Source organism: Lissotriton helveticus, chromosome 7 (assembly GCF_964261635.1).
Source record: "Lissotriton helveticus chromosome 7, aLisHel1.1, whole genome shotgun sequence".
In the NCBI taxonomy this organism is placed as follows: domain Eukaryota; kingdom Metazoa; phylum Chordata; class Amphibia; order Caudata; family Salamandridae; genus Lissotriton; species Lissotriton helveticus.
In genome coordinates, this window is record NC_136068.1 from 223,081,001 (window position 1) to 223,095,028 (window position 14,028).

Below are 14,028 nucleotides of genomic sequence, written 5' to 3' on the forward strand. Positions count from 1 at the left end.
CTTTTAGCCTTTTGGTGACTCTTCCATTCTGGACCTTGTCCCACAATCCGTTTGACCTGAAGACACGTCCTGCGGTGCCCTGGTCCGACCATCACATATACCTGCGCCAGGAGACGGCGTGGGGTGCACTGGAAGTGAGAGGCGGCGCGAACAAGCCTCCCCCACCTCCCCAGGTGGAGGTTTCTCAGCTGCACCCCAGCGCTTCACTCGACATAGGCGGCCGGCTCCCGGGGTCCGGCGGAACTTTTAGCCTTTTGGTGACTCTTCCATTCTGGACCTTGTCCCACAATCCGTTTGACCTGAAGACACGTCCTGCGGTGCCCTGGTCCAACCATCACATATACCTGCGCCAGGAGATGGTGTGGGGTGCACTGGAAGGGAGAGGCGGCGCGAACGAGCCTCCCCCACCTCCCCAGGTGGAGGTTTCTCAGCTGCACCCCAGCGCTTCACTCAGCCAGCTGAGTTGCGCCTGCTCTTGCTATTACATCGTCTCACCCGCCATCCGGCTGAATTGCACCCACTCTTGCGGTACAGCGACAGGCGGCTGCCACGGAGCTCACGAAATGGCGGTCGGCTCCACCGTCTTGGGCCTGGCCTGCAAGGATGGCTCTGGGCAACCCTGGAACTCGGACACTTGACTGCTAGGGCATGGGCCCCATTCCCAAAAGCGTCCCCTCAGCCTTGAAGATTCTACAAGAGTCACCGGGGGCCCCCGACTCCCGCAGACTTCCGGTGGGGAGCGACTGCCATGATTGCTCGCGGAATGGCCACGACGTAGCCACGGGGTGCTCTCATGCTGACGCCAGCTTCAGTCTGAAACATCCAGAAACACTGTAGTATCGCGTTGTCGCGTAATGCGTCATATGACGCGCCGCGTTAGCGCACCCGATGCGCGAAGCGAGGCGCGAAGCCCAGCTACCCGGAAGCGATCCGGGGCGCGGCGCGGAGCGCGTAACGTAAGCATAACAGGTCATGTGACTTGTTAATAAAAATTTTCATTGGTTCATTTCACTTTTGGTTTCCTAATGATGTAAGGCTAGGTCATGTGACCTAAAAATAACACTTTTCATTGGTTTAGAACTATTTTTTGTCCCAAATGATGAAAACCCCTCCTTGTTTCCTCACTCTGACTTTCATCTTTGTGAGAGGAAGACCTTTTTTCATCACTTAGCAATGGCAAGTGTTGTAGGTTCAGCTGGTGCATCCCCACCACCACCACCACCTCCTAGGAAGAGAGTACCACCTCCTCAGGTGGTGGTTGAGCAAGAGGTGCCCCCCCCACCTTCTTGTTGCCTGATTCGGCCAGCTCAATCGATCGAGCATGAGACTCTGTTGTGATCTGAAGAACCGCTGCCTGCGGTGCCTCACAGAACCGCTTGACGGAGGCCCCCGAGGGGCGGTGTGGTGGCGCGAACTGGGAGGAGGCGCTTGGCTCCTGCCCCCTCCCCAAGTCTTGCTCGGCCAGCTGAGTTGCGCCCACTCTTGCGGCCTACGACATGGAGAGGCCGGGGCGTTGACTAGGCGGGGCCTCCGGCCGCAACCACAGCACCAACGATCGTTGCTGACGGAGGGGAGCCTTGCCGGTGAGAGCCACTGATCTGAAGAACCGCTGCCTGCGGTGCCTCCCTGAGCCGCTTGACGGAGGCCCCCGAGGGGCGGTGTCGTAGCGCGGACTCGGAGGGGGCGCTTGGCTCCTGCCCCCTCCCCAAGTCTTGTTGCCCTGGTGTGGCCTGAGAATGCCCCCGACATAGGCGGCTGGCTCCCGGGGTCCGGCGGGACTTTTAGCCTTTTGGTGACTCTTCTTTTCTCCCCGACTACTCTGCGGCCTACGAGATGGAGAGGCCGGGGCGTTGACCAGGCGGGGCCTCCGGACGCAACCACAGCGCCAACGATCGCTGCTGACGGAGGGGAGCCTTGCCGGTGAGAGCCACTGATTTGAAGAACCGCTGCCTGCGGTGCCTCCATGAGCCGCTTGACGGAGGCCCCCGAGGGGCGGTGTGGTGGCGCGGACTGGGAGGGGGCGCTTGGCTCCTGCCCCCTCCCCAAGTCTTGTTGCCCTGGTGTGGCCTGAGATCGCCCCCGACATAGGCGGCCGGCTCCCGGCGGGACTTTTAGCCTTTTGGTGACACTTTTCTTCTGGACCTTGTCCCACAATCCGTTTGACCTGAAGACACGTCCTGCGGTGCCCTCGCAATGCGGCGTGGTCCTTGAATATGTGCAGGGGGACTGTATTGATTGGATCAAGATGGCGGCTTCACACAAAGCTGACTCAAGTGTTGCAGCTGATGCTATGCAAACAAAAACTGGTTTTCAGTTTGTACATTCTTCAGGGCCCCCGAGGGGCGGTGTGGTGGCGCGGACTCGGAGGGGGCGCTTGGCTCCTGCCCCCTCCCCAAGTCTTGTTGCCCTGGTGTGGCCTGAGATCGCCCCCGACATAGGCGGCCGGCTCCCGGGGTCCGGCGGGACTTTTAGCCTTTTGGTGACTCTTCTTTTCTCCCCGACTACTCTGCGGCCTACGAGATGGAGAGGCCGGGGCGTTGACTAGGCGGGGCCTCCGGCCGCAACCACAGCGCCAACGATCGCTGCTGACGGAGGGGAGCCTTGCCGGTGAGAGCCACTGATCTGAAGAACCGCTGCCTGCGGTGCCTCCCTGAACCGCTTGACAGAGGCCCCCGAGGGGCGGTGTGGTGGCGCGGACTGGGACGGGGCTCTTGGCTCCTGCCCCCTCCCCAAGTCTTGTTGCGCTGGTGTGGCCTGAGATCGCCCCCGACATAGGCGGGCGGCTCCCGGGGTCCGGCGGGACTTTTAGCCTTTTGGTGACTCTTCCATTCTGGACCTTGTCCCACAATCCGTTTGAGCTGAAGACACATCCTGCGGTGCCCTCGCAATGCGGCCTGGTCCCTGAATGTGTGCAGGGGGACGGTATTGATTGGATCAAGATGGCGGCTTCACACAAAGCTGACTCAAGTGTTGCAGCTGATGCTATGCAAACAAAAACTGGTTTTCAGTTTGTTCATTCTTCAGGGCCCCCGAGGGGCGGTGTGGTGGCGCGGACTCGGAGGGGGCGCTTGGCTCCTGCCCCCTCCCCAAGTTTTGTTGCCCTGGTGTGGCCTGAGATCGCCCCCGACATAGGCGGCCGGCTCCCGGGGTCCGGCGGAACTTTTAGCCTTTTGGTGACTCTTCTTTTCTCCCCGACTACTCTGCGGCCTACGAGATGGAGAGGCCGGGGCGTCAAGGGTGGTATTGCCCAGAATGTCTTGTTTTCTAGTGCTCGTAATGACAAAGCCAGAACTGCCGAAAGGGATTCTGGTCCTGCCGCTACTTATTAGAGACATTGAACTATACTCTGGACCTGCCTGACCTCGACCAAAATGGCGCCAGTATGGGAGCGACTTGCAACTCCTTATGACGTTCTAGTTACTTAGCCTTGACGTTATGGGGGATGTATGCGGTCTTTGTGCACATGGCGGGCGGGGAAGGGTACTGACTGGGCATACGGACAACCCAATTGATGTCGGTTTTTCATTATTGATTATTGTATTATTAAAGCTTCGAAGTAATGTTACCCATGATACTCGCCCATGGTGTGCGTATGGACGATTTTATTGTAACTAATCCTGTTATACTTTCAATTATAAAATCAACCTTCACTGATCCTGCAACCGTTTGTCACGTTTAGTTTTTTCAATTAAATGGCTCGCTTGTTACATACTCCTATACCCCTGGCTTTTGAAAGACACCATCTTGTAGAATAAAGGGCTGCGTCAAGGGTGGTATTGCCCAGAATGTCTTGTTTTCTAGTGCTCGTAAGGACGAAGCCAGAACTGCCGAAAGGGATTCTGGTCCTGCCGCTACTTATTGGACACATTGAACTATACTCTGGATCTGCCTGGCCTCGACCAAAATGGCGCCAGTATGGAAGCGAATTGCAACTCCTTATGACGTTCTAGTTACTTAGCCTTGACGTTATGGGGGATGTATGCGGTCTTTGTGCACATTGCGGGCGGGGAAGGGTACTGACTGGGAATACGGACAACCCTATTGATGTCGATTTTTCATTATTGATTATTGTATTAATAAAGCTTCGAAGTAATGTTACCCATGATACTCGCCCATGTTATGCGTATGGACGATTTTATTGTAACTGATCCGGTTATACTTTCAATTAAAAAATCAACCTTCACTGATCCTGCAACCGTTTGTCACGTTTATTTTTTTCAATTAAATGGCTCACTTGTTACATACTCCTATACCACTGGCTTTTGAAAGACACCATCTTGTAGAATAAAGGGCTGCGTCAAGGGTGGTATTGCCCAGAATGTCTTGTTTTCTAGTGCTCGTAATGACGAAGCCAGAACTGCCAAAAGGGATTCTGGTCCTGCCGCTACTTATTGGAGACATTGAACTATACTCTGGACCTGCCTGGCCTAGACCAAAATGGCGCCAGTATGGGAGCGACTTGCAACTCCTTATGACGTTCTAGTTACTTAGCCTTGACGTTATGGGGGATGTATGCGGTCTTTGTGCACATGGCGGGCGGGGAAGGGTACTGACTAGGAATACGGACAACCCTATATACTTTCAATTATAAAATCAACCTTCACTGATCCTGCAACCGTTTGTCACGTTTCGTTTTTCAAATTAAATGGCTCGCTTGTTACATACTCCTATACCCCTGGCTTTTGACCCTTTCCTTGGCGCGGTCTGTACTACCGCCCTCGGGCGATCTATGTAATGAACAGACTACCATTGCCGAAACACAAGGGAATGCATCTCAGAGAGATAAGTCAAGTACGTGGTAGATAAAAACATTTTCGTGTTTATGCACGCTGATGTGCTTTGAACGCTGCCCCCCCCTCATCATTTAGATTACCACCGCCCATTGCACAAAAGCGTACCGGGCGCTCCCCACGCAACAAAAACGTTTGTTTTTTTTGCCCCGCGGGGCCCTTTTAAAGCCTCCACATCAAACCTAGGGGGTCAGGGAGGATCTACTATGCCCCCTTATGGTCATTTCCCCCTTTGTTTTGGCCTCCTCTTGTCTCTTGATCCTACCGAGAGACAAGATGGCGGCCGCTCCGGACTGTTAGAATGTTGACAGACACCGGAGAGCCAATCAGCTTCGCTTCGCGAAGTTCCGTTACGCGTCAAGTACGCGAACCGGAGCGCTACCCGGAGCGCTGTTACAGATATATATATTTTTTTGAACGTTTATTTCTCAAAATCCACTGGAGCACATATATTGAGACCTAGCAAAGGCACATCGGGCTACCAGTCCCTACAATTTTGCCAAGTTTCGTGCAAATCCATTCAGCCGTTCGAGCTAAAAGTGAGGCCAACCGCCCTATGGAAATTAACATGGGAAAAACGCGTTTTGGACCCCCCTTTTTTCTCGGCCCCCCCCTTGACGAACTTTTCAGGGGCTGCTCAGAAACAAAATGTTCCATTTTCCTGAAAATTTCAGCCAATTCCGTCCACAAACGCCAAAGTTATTAGACATAGAATTTTCAAAAATCCCATAGAGAAAAAATCCTAACTATATATACCTACTGGCGACCGCCAGTAGGTAATATATATATATGGATTCAAATCGTTGCTGTTCACCGCCTTGATTCCAGGCAAGAAACGAAAAAGTCGACCCACAGTTCTTGTGCCAATCAAATTTTTATTGTGAAGTTCTTCCGACCAGCCAGTCCGCCATGCCGCGTTTTGACCCCCACTGGGTCTTGATCACATGACGCATTACCATGGAGGAGGAGGCTATTTAAAGTGCACTCACCACAAAGGATATAGGCATGTGACTTACATAAACATAGAGAGAGACAAAATACTTGGCATGTCCATGTGCAAATACTGCATGTGAAAATAGTAAGCAGAGGACAATAACAGGTAATTAATGAATCATCCCAATAAATTACCCTAATAATAAATAAAGCCAAAACATTAGGCTAAAGGCATGTAGGATGTGCAAAAAAGCGCATGAGTCATATGTACACTTAGAAATGAGTAATGTTAAGGAACTCAATCTGGAAAATGTCCGCATAATGCGAGTAGTCTTCCATAAGTGCAAATCACGCTGTTATATCTAAAAGCATAGACTATAAATCATATAGAAGCAGCTAATTGATAATAATTACATTTCATATGTGCAAATAACGCTAGTGCAAAGAATCTGTTTTGTAAACCAAACAATAGCAGCATTATAGTAGCAACTAATCAGGAAGATATCTGCTTAGTGCAAGTAATATTTCCTATGTGCAAACCACGCTAGTGCAAATGAAAGAATAGTGCGACAGCAATATGGTAGCAGCAAACAGTGGAAAACATCACGATCATATGATCTACATAGCAAAACATATGAATATATAAATATAAATATAATTAATTGCATATCATAGATATCTTTAAAATCCACTATATACATATAATACACCTATGACTACCCTTCAGCCAACTGCTTACATCATATCAATGCACTGATGTCTATAATTAAGCCCAAAATGGCAAATAACTCTCCCTTGTCTATAATAGGTCCTGTATGCTGATCCCATAGTTATGTGATGAATGATTAAAAAAAAGTGCATAATTATCCATCATAACCTGTGCAAAAGTGATTAATTATAGTCACCCTGTGTCATTAAAAACAAATCCTCAGTTTGATTTTATACAATACTATGTGCCCCCTCTAAACAAAATTGATAAATAAGTATAAGCTACCATGTATACAGTTCTATCATGTCCTAAAAATCAATATACAATCAGTAGATCTGTGTAGAATCTCAAACAACACAATGCGGGACAGACGTTGCAACTAAGAAATAAGGAACCATCTCCAGCTAAAATTACTTCTGCTCAGATACATATCAATAGAACCCAGAAACTAACTAAAGGCAGGTGTAAAGATCCTCACTGGAATTCAGACCACTGGGATGCTTAGTGTCTAGTTCTAATATGTATCTGGTCTCTAAGGAACGTAATTTGGCCTCTTGATTACCCCCCCCGCTTCATCGGGTCTACAGAATCAATCACATAATATTGTACCAGGTTGGGATTGCTGTTATGTGACTGTTCAAAGTGCTTGTCCACTGGGTACGTTTGGTCTTTGCTAGAGATGGCGCGTATGTGCTGGAGTATCCGTTTGTGGGCAGGTAACTTGGTGCTACCAATATACCTGAGCCCACACGGACACTCCAGCACATACACTGCAAAATCTCTCCTACAGGTCAGTCTCTTGGTGATAGTAAGAGGTTCTTTGTGGAATGGACTAATATACTGTGTCCTATTGCTGCCGAACTTGCAAGCCTTGCAGCGTGGGAACTTTCTAAATCCCTTTATTAGTGACATCCAAGTACCTTGGATAACCATTTCCGGGTTAGATTTAACATATATATATATATATATATATATATATATTCACTGAAAAAACCATACGTTTCAGGAGTTATATAGTTAGGAATTCGTTTTTAAAAAACCTTTGAAATTCACTCAAAAAACTATACCAGCGACCTGGAAACATGCTATGGTGCGGGCCCTTCTAAAAAAACCTTCCCTTGACCCAGCTAACCCAGGCAACTACCGCCCGATCTCCTTGCTCCCGTGGACAGCAAAGATCTTGGAGAAGCACGTCAATACCGTTCTGACGACGTTTCTCGAGGGAAACCATCTCCTCGATGCTTCTCAGACGGGCTTTCGCCCAAAACATGGGACGGAGACCGCCCTACTGGCCGTAACTGAGGAGGCGAGACGGATCTTGGATCGGGGGGGTCAGTGGCAGTGATCCTCCTCGATCTAAGCGCCGCATTTGACACGGTACATCATAAAATTCTGTTGAACCGTCTCGCCGACCTAGGAGTGGCCGGAGAGGCCCTGGTCTGGTTCGAATCCTTTCTTTCGGACAGGACCTTCCAGGTCTTCGACGGCACCTCCGTATCATCTAGTAGGCCTCTGGGGTGTGGAGTCCCGCAGGGCTCATCCTTGAGCCCCACGCTCTTCAACGCATATATGAGGCCGCTGGCTGGGATTGTTCGTCCGCATGGTGTTAATATCATCTCCTATGCGGACGACACCCAGCTGGTGGTTTCCCTTGCGCCGAAGAGCGGCCTTCTCTCACCACCCAATCTAGCGGCATGCCTGGAGGATGTAAAAAGCTGGATGACGAGCTCATGTCTGAAGCTCAACAACGACAAAACTGAGCTCATGCTCCTGGGCCCGGCGGCCCCCTCCGCTTTGGAGCTGATATGGCCCACAAGCATGGGTGCTGCCCCACCCCCGAGTGACAACATCAAAAGTCTGGGAGTATGGCTCGATAAATCGCTGAGCCTTAACACACAGGCCACCAAGGTGTCGGCCACCTGTTTTGGCCTCCTTAGGGTAACAAAAAAAATTCTCCCCCTCCTTCCACCCGAGGCCAGACAAATAATTATACAGGGCCTTGTCCAATCCCGTTTGGATTTTAATAATGCACTATATCTTGGAGCACCAGACTACACTCTACAAAAACTTCAACGTACCCAAAATTGTGCAGCCCGTGTGCTATTGGGAATCCCTCGGAGGACTTCTATAAAAAATGGCCTAAGAACTCTACACTGGCTACCTGTCAGGGATAGAGTGAAGTTTAAGGCTCTATGCATCGCCCACCAGACTCTCTGGAAAATGGGCCCAGAAATCAACCGTGCCCTGATCTCTCCTTATGTGCCCAACAAGGCACTCCATTCTTCAACTGCTTCACTAGCCAAAATTCTCAGAATCTTTAGAGCCAGAGCAGGAGGACACTCATTCTCGTATAATATGTCTAAACTTTGGAACACCCTCCCTCTACAGATGCGAGAAAACCCCAATCTAACCAGCTTCTGGAAACAACTTAAAACCTTCCTCTTCAGCAAATAGTAACCTTCTGAGGGTACCCTCTGTTCAGTGTTAGCGCCTGGACGCCTCAGGGCAACTGTTGCGCTTTATAAATATTATTTTCATTTCATTTCATTTCATTAGTGGTGTTATAGTTAGCTGGACATTTTACTCATACAAAACCAATGAAATTGCTCCTATATAGTTAGTTGTACTAACTATATTTCGCGCACCCGCAATCCACTGCTGATGATATTAGATCATTCATGATATGGTCAGTGACATCACTGATGACATCTCAAATGACATCACTGATGACATCACTGATGACATCATCCACGTGACAATCACATACACCTTTTCATACACTATTACAATTTTTCATCACTCTTTGTAAAATACAGAATATCATATTTAAATCTATTGTCACAGCAATACAAGTATCTAAAAATCCACGCAGTGATTCATAGATGTACACACACATCTAATCACTTACCTATGGATTCACTCATACATGCTGTCAATGAACAATAGAACACTATCAAAAATACTTATACACCTAAATGCACAACGCAAGATTTTTTAAATGCTAATTCCTAACTATAACTGGTGTGAAACCTATGGTTTTGTCAGTGAATTTCAATGGTTTTTTAATAGCAAAACCCGTAAGCACGTGCCTACGGGCGAGCCCTGGGGCGCGTAGCGTAAGCGCGTTGGGTCATGTGACCTGAAAATAACACTTTTCATTGGTTCACAACAGTTTTGTTTAATAAATGATGAAAGACCCCACCTTTTTTCCTCATTTTCACTTTCTTGTTTGAGTGAAGAAGACCTGCATTCATTCTGTGAGAAATGGCTTCACTAGTAGCAGCTGCAGATGCATCTGCACCACCACCACCTCCACCACCACCACCACAAGGACCACCACAAGACCACATTGGTGGTCAACAAGAAGAGGAGGACGAAGAGTAGGAGGTGGAGAGGGACTTTCTGCCTGAGGACAATCCCCCATACAGACCCAAGGAACATTTTATTTGGAACTTTTTCAAGATGCCAAGGGGTGCAAAAAAGGTGAATGCAGCTAAGGTGACTTGCCTCATCTGTGGCCAAGAACTGTCAAGAGGGAACCCGAAAAAGAAGTATTCTTTTGGGAACCACACGATGATTAGACATATGCAGAGGAAGCACCCAAACAATTATTCAGCAGCAGAGGTCAGGGAACTGACCAAGAACCCTTCCCATCCTTCTTCTTCAAGCGCCTCCAATCAACCCACTCTATTGGATGCAGAGGCTAGGGAGTTGGTCCCTAATGTACAAAATAGGTTTGGAGATTATAAATTTGTTTGCAAATATTGCAACAAAACAATTTCATATGGTGAGCAAAGCATCACTTTACTCAATCGAGCTGCAGACAACCATCACTGCAGCAAGCGACCTTAATTTTTTTCTATTTTTTTGCTCCAGTTGAGCTGTTTGCAATTCCCTGTGTTTTGTTTGACCCCCAGAAAAACAAAAAAAAGTAAAAAATGTTCCAAAAAACAATTAAAAAAATATAAAACAACAAAAAGAATAAAAACAACAGTTCTTTTCAGAACTACCTCTAATTTATAAAAAAAGCTACTTTTTTATAAAACTCTGTCTTTCTTTTTTCTCCAGGGTACGCTCCCCGGTGCGCGTACCGGGCGCTCCCCCCGTGAAAATCGAAAAAAAAAATATATAATAATTCCCCGCGGGACCCTTCTATGGCCCCCACATCAAACCTAGGGGGTCAGGGGGGTCTACCCTGCCCCCTTTTGGTCATTTCCCCTTTGTTTTTTGCCACGTCTTGCATCTCAATCCTACCGAGACACAAGATGGCGGCCACTCCGGACTGTTTGGAATGTTTACAGACACCCGAGAGCCAATCAGCTTTCCGTTTGCAAGTCGCGTGTCGCGCCCGGAGCGCTCCCCGGTGCGCGTACCGGGGCGCGGCTATAGATATATAAATTTTTTAGAACCTAAATTACTCAAAATCCTCTGGAGCACATATCTTGAGACATAGCAAAGGCACATCGGGCTACCAGTCCCTACAATTTTGCCAAGTTTGGTGAAAATCCATTCAGCCGTTCGAGCTAAAAGTGAGACCGACCGCCCTATGGAAACTAACATGGGGAAAACACGTTTTGGGACCCCCCTTTTATCTCGGCCCCCGCTTCACGTATCCCCCCCAAACTTTCAGAGAAGGACCGGAGCGCCGCGAGGCAAAGTTGCTGAACAATTCAGGCAGATTCCTCAACCGGCGCCAAAGTTATTCGCAATAGAATGTTGCGATTTCTCTATGGAAATCAATCCTAACTATATATACCTACTGGCTATCGTAAGTAGGTAATATATATTATCGTCGGTTGGTGCAATCCCCGCGGTTTTGGCTACCGCGTAATACATAAGGGTTCACATTGCCAGAAGCTTTAGGATGCACTCTCCATTTGTTCAAATAAGGCTGCAGCGTGCTCCGCCAACCACAGGTAAAATATAATGCCTGACGCGTTTCGAACAAAGTCGTTCTTCCTCATAGGCTGATTAGACTTTTTTAAATCAGGAGGCAAAGACCGCTGCTTAACATACAACCCATCACTTTATTGGCCCCCAAGTGGAGCCTTGTAGAACTTTTGCTTTGCATGTTGGGATCAGCAGTCCATGCATATAAACCTTGAAGATCATCAGCTTCTAAAAAGTCAATCAAAATGTTCATAATTACAATAATGCCATTAATGGGCCATCCGTGCAAGGCAGATAGCGCTGCAATTCATCTAGTGCCAACAATCTGGATCTCAAACAGCCCCAACATCAAGGGCCGTCGGCCGCATTATCGTCGGTTGGTGCAATCCCCGCGGTTTTGGCTACCGCGTAATACATAAGGGTTCACATTGCCAGAAGCTTTAGGATGCACTCTCCATTTGTTCAAATAAGGCTGCAGCGTGCTCCGCCAACCACAGGTAAAGTATAATGCCTGACGCGTTTCGAACAAAGTCGTTCTTCCTCATAGGCTGATTAGACTTTTTTAAATCAGGAGGCAAAGACCGCTGCTTAACATATAACCCATCACTTTATTGGCCCCCAAGTGGAGCCTTGTAGAACTTTTGCTTTGCATGTTGGGATCAGCAGTCCATGCATATAAACCTTGAAGATCATCAGCTTCTAAAAAGTCAATCAAAATGTTCATAATTACAATAATGCCATTAATGGGCCATCCGTGCAAGGCAGATAGCGCTGCAATTCATCTAGTGCCAACAAACTGGATCTCAAACAGCCCCAACATCAAGGGCCGTCGGCCGCATTATCGTCGGTTGGTGCAATCCCCGCGGTTTTGGCTACCGCGTAATACATAAGGGTTCACATTGCCAGAAGCTTTAGGATGCACTCTCCATTTGTTCAAATAAGGCTGCAGCGTGCTCCGCCAACCACAGGTAAAGTATAATGCATGACGCGTTTCGAACAAAGTCGTTCTTCCTCATAGGCTGATTAGACTTTTTTAAATCAGGAGGCAAAGACCGCTGCTTAACATATAACCCATCACTTTATTGGCCCCCAAGTGGAGCCTTGTAGAACTTTTGCTTTGCATGTTGGGATCAGCAGTCCATGCATATAAACCTTGAAGATCATCAGCTTCTAAAAAGTCAATCAAAATGTTCATAATTACAATAATGCCATTAATGGGCCATCCGTGCAAGGCAGATAGCGCTGCAATTCATCTAGTGCCAACAAACTGGATCTCAAACAGCCCCAACATCAAGGGCCGTCGGCCGCATTATCATCGGTTGGTGCAATCCCCGCGGTTTTAGCTACCGCGTAATACATAAGGGTTCACATTGCCAGAAGCTTTAGGATGCACTCTCCATTTGTTCAAATAAGGCTGCAGCGTGCTCCGCCAACCACAGGTAAAGTATAATGCCTGACGCGTTTCGAACAAAGTCGTTCTTCCTCATAGGCTGATTAGACTTGTAGAACTTGTGCTTTGCATGTTGGGATGGCCCATTAATGGCATTATTGTAATTATGAACATTTTGATTGACTTTTTAGAAGCTGATGATCTTCAAGGTTTATATGCATGGACTGCTGATCCCAACATGCAAAGCAAAAGTTCTACAAGGCTCCACTTGGGGGCCAATAAAGTGATGGGTTATATGTTAAGCAGCGGTCTTTGCCTCCTGATTTAAAAAAGTCTAATCAGCCTATGAGGAAGAACGACTTTGTTCGAAACGCGTCAGGCATTATACTTTACCTGCGGTTGGCGGAGCACGCTGCAGCCTTATTTGAACAAATGGAGAGTGCATCCTAAAGCTTCTGGCAATGTGAACCCTTATGTATTACGCGGTAGCCAAAACCGCGGGGATTGCACCAACCGACGATAATGCGGCCGACGGCCCTTGATGTTGGGGCTGTTTGAGATCCAGTTTGTTGGCACTAGATGAATTGCAGCGCTATCTGCCTTGCACGGATGGCCCATTAATGGCATTATTGTAATTATGAACATTTTGATTGACTTTTTAGAAGCTGATGATCTTCAAGGTTTATATGCATGGACTGCTGATCCCAACATGCAAAGCAAAAGTTCTACAAGGCTCCACTTGGGGGCCAATAAAGTGATGGGTTATATGTTAAGCAGCGGTCTTTGCCTCCTGATTTAAAAAAGTCTAATCAGCCTATGAGGAAGAACGACTTTGTTCGAAACGCGTCAGGCATTATACTTTACCTGTGGTTGGCGGAGCACGCTGCAGCCTTATTTGAACAAATGGAGAGTGCATCCTAAAGCTTCTGGCAATGTGAACCCTTATATATATATATATATATATATATATATATATATATATCAATCCACATTTGCCACGCAAATAGACCTGTACCTTTGCAGGGCGGCCAGTGATACTGGTGCGAGGCTTCCAGGAAAACATAAAGTCCAATCCCCATTTCTCCTTTCAAAGAGGCACACCGGCTCTGGCTGGGTTGCAATTATTCATTTATTTAGTGAAACAACACGAAGGCAAGAGGCTTCCTTATCCCAACGTTTCTGCTTGTGAAAGCCTTGGTCACGGGAGGCAGTCTCTGTATTTTGAATTCCACCCACGTGGTCTGCTTTTAAACAGGGTGGGCCGTATTCTCTTTCAGAGTGCGCAAAGGAAAACTTGAAGGCTTTGAATGAAAAAG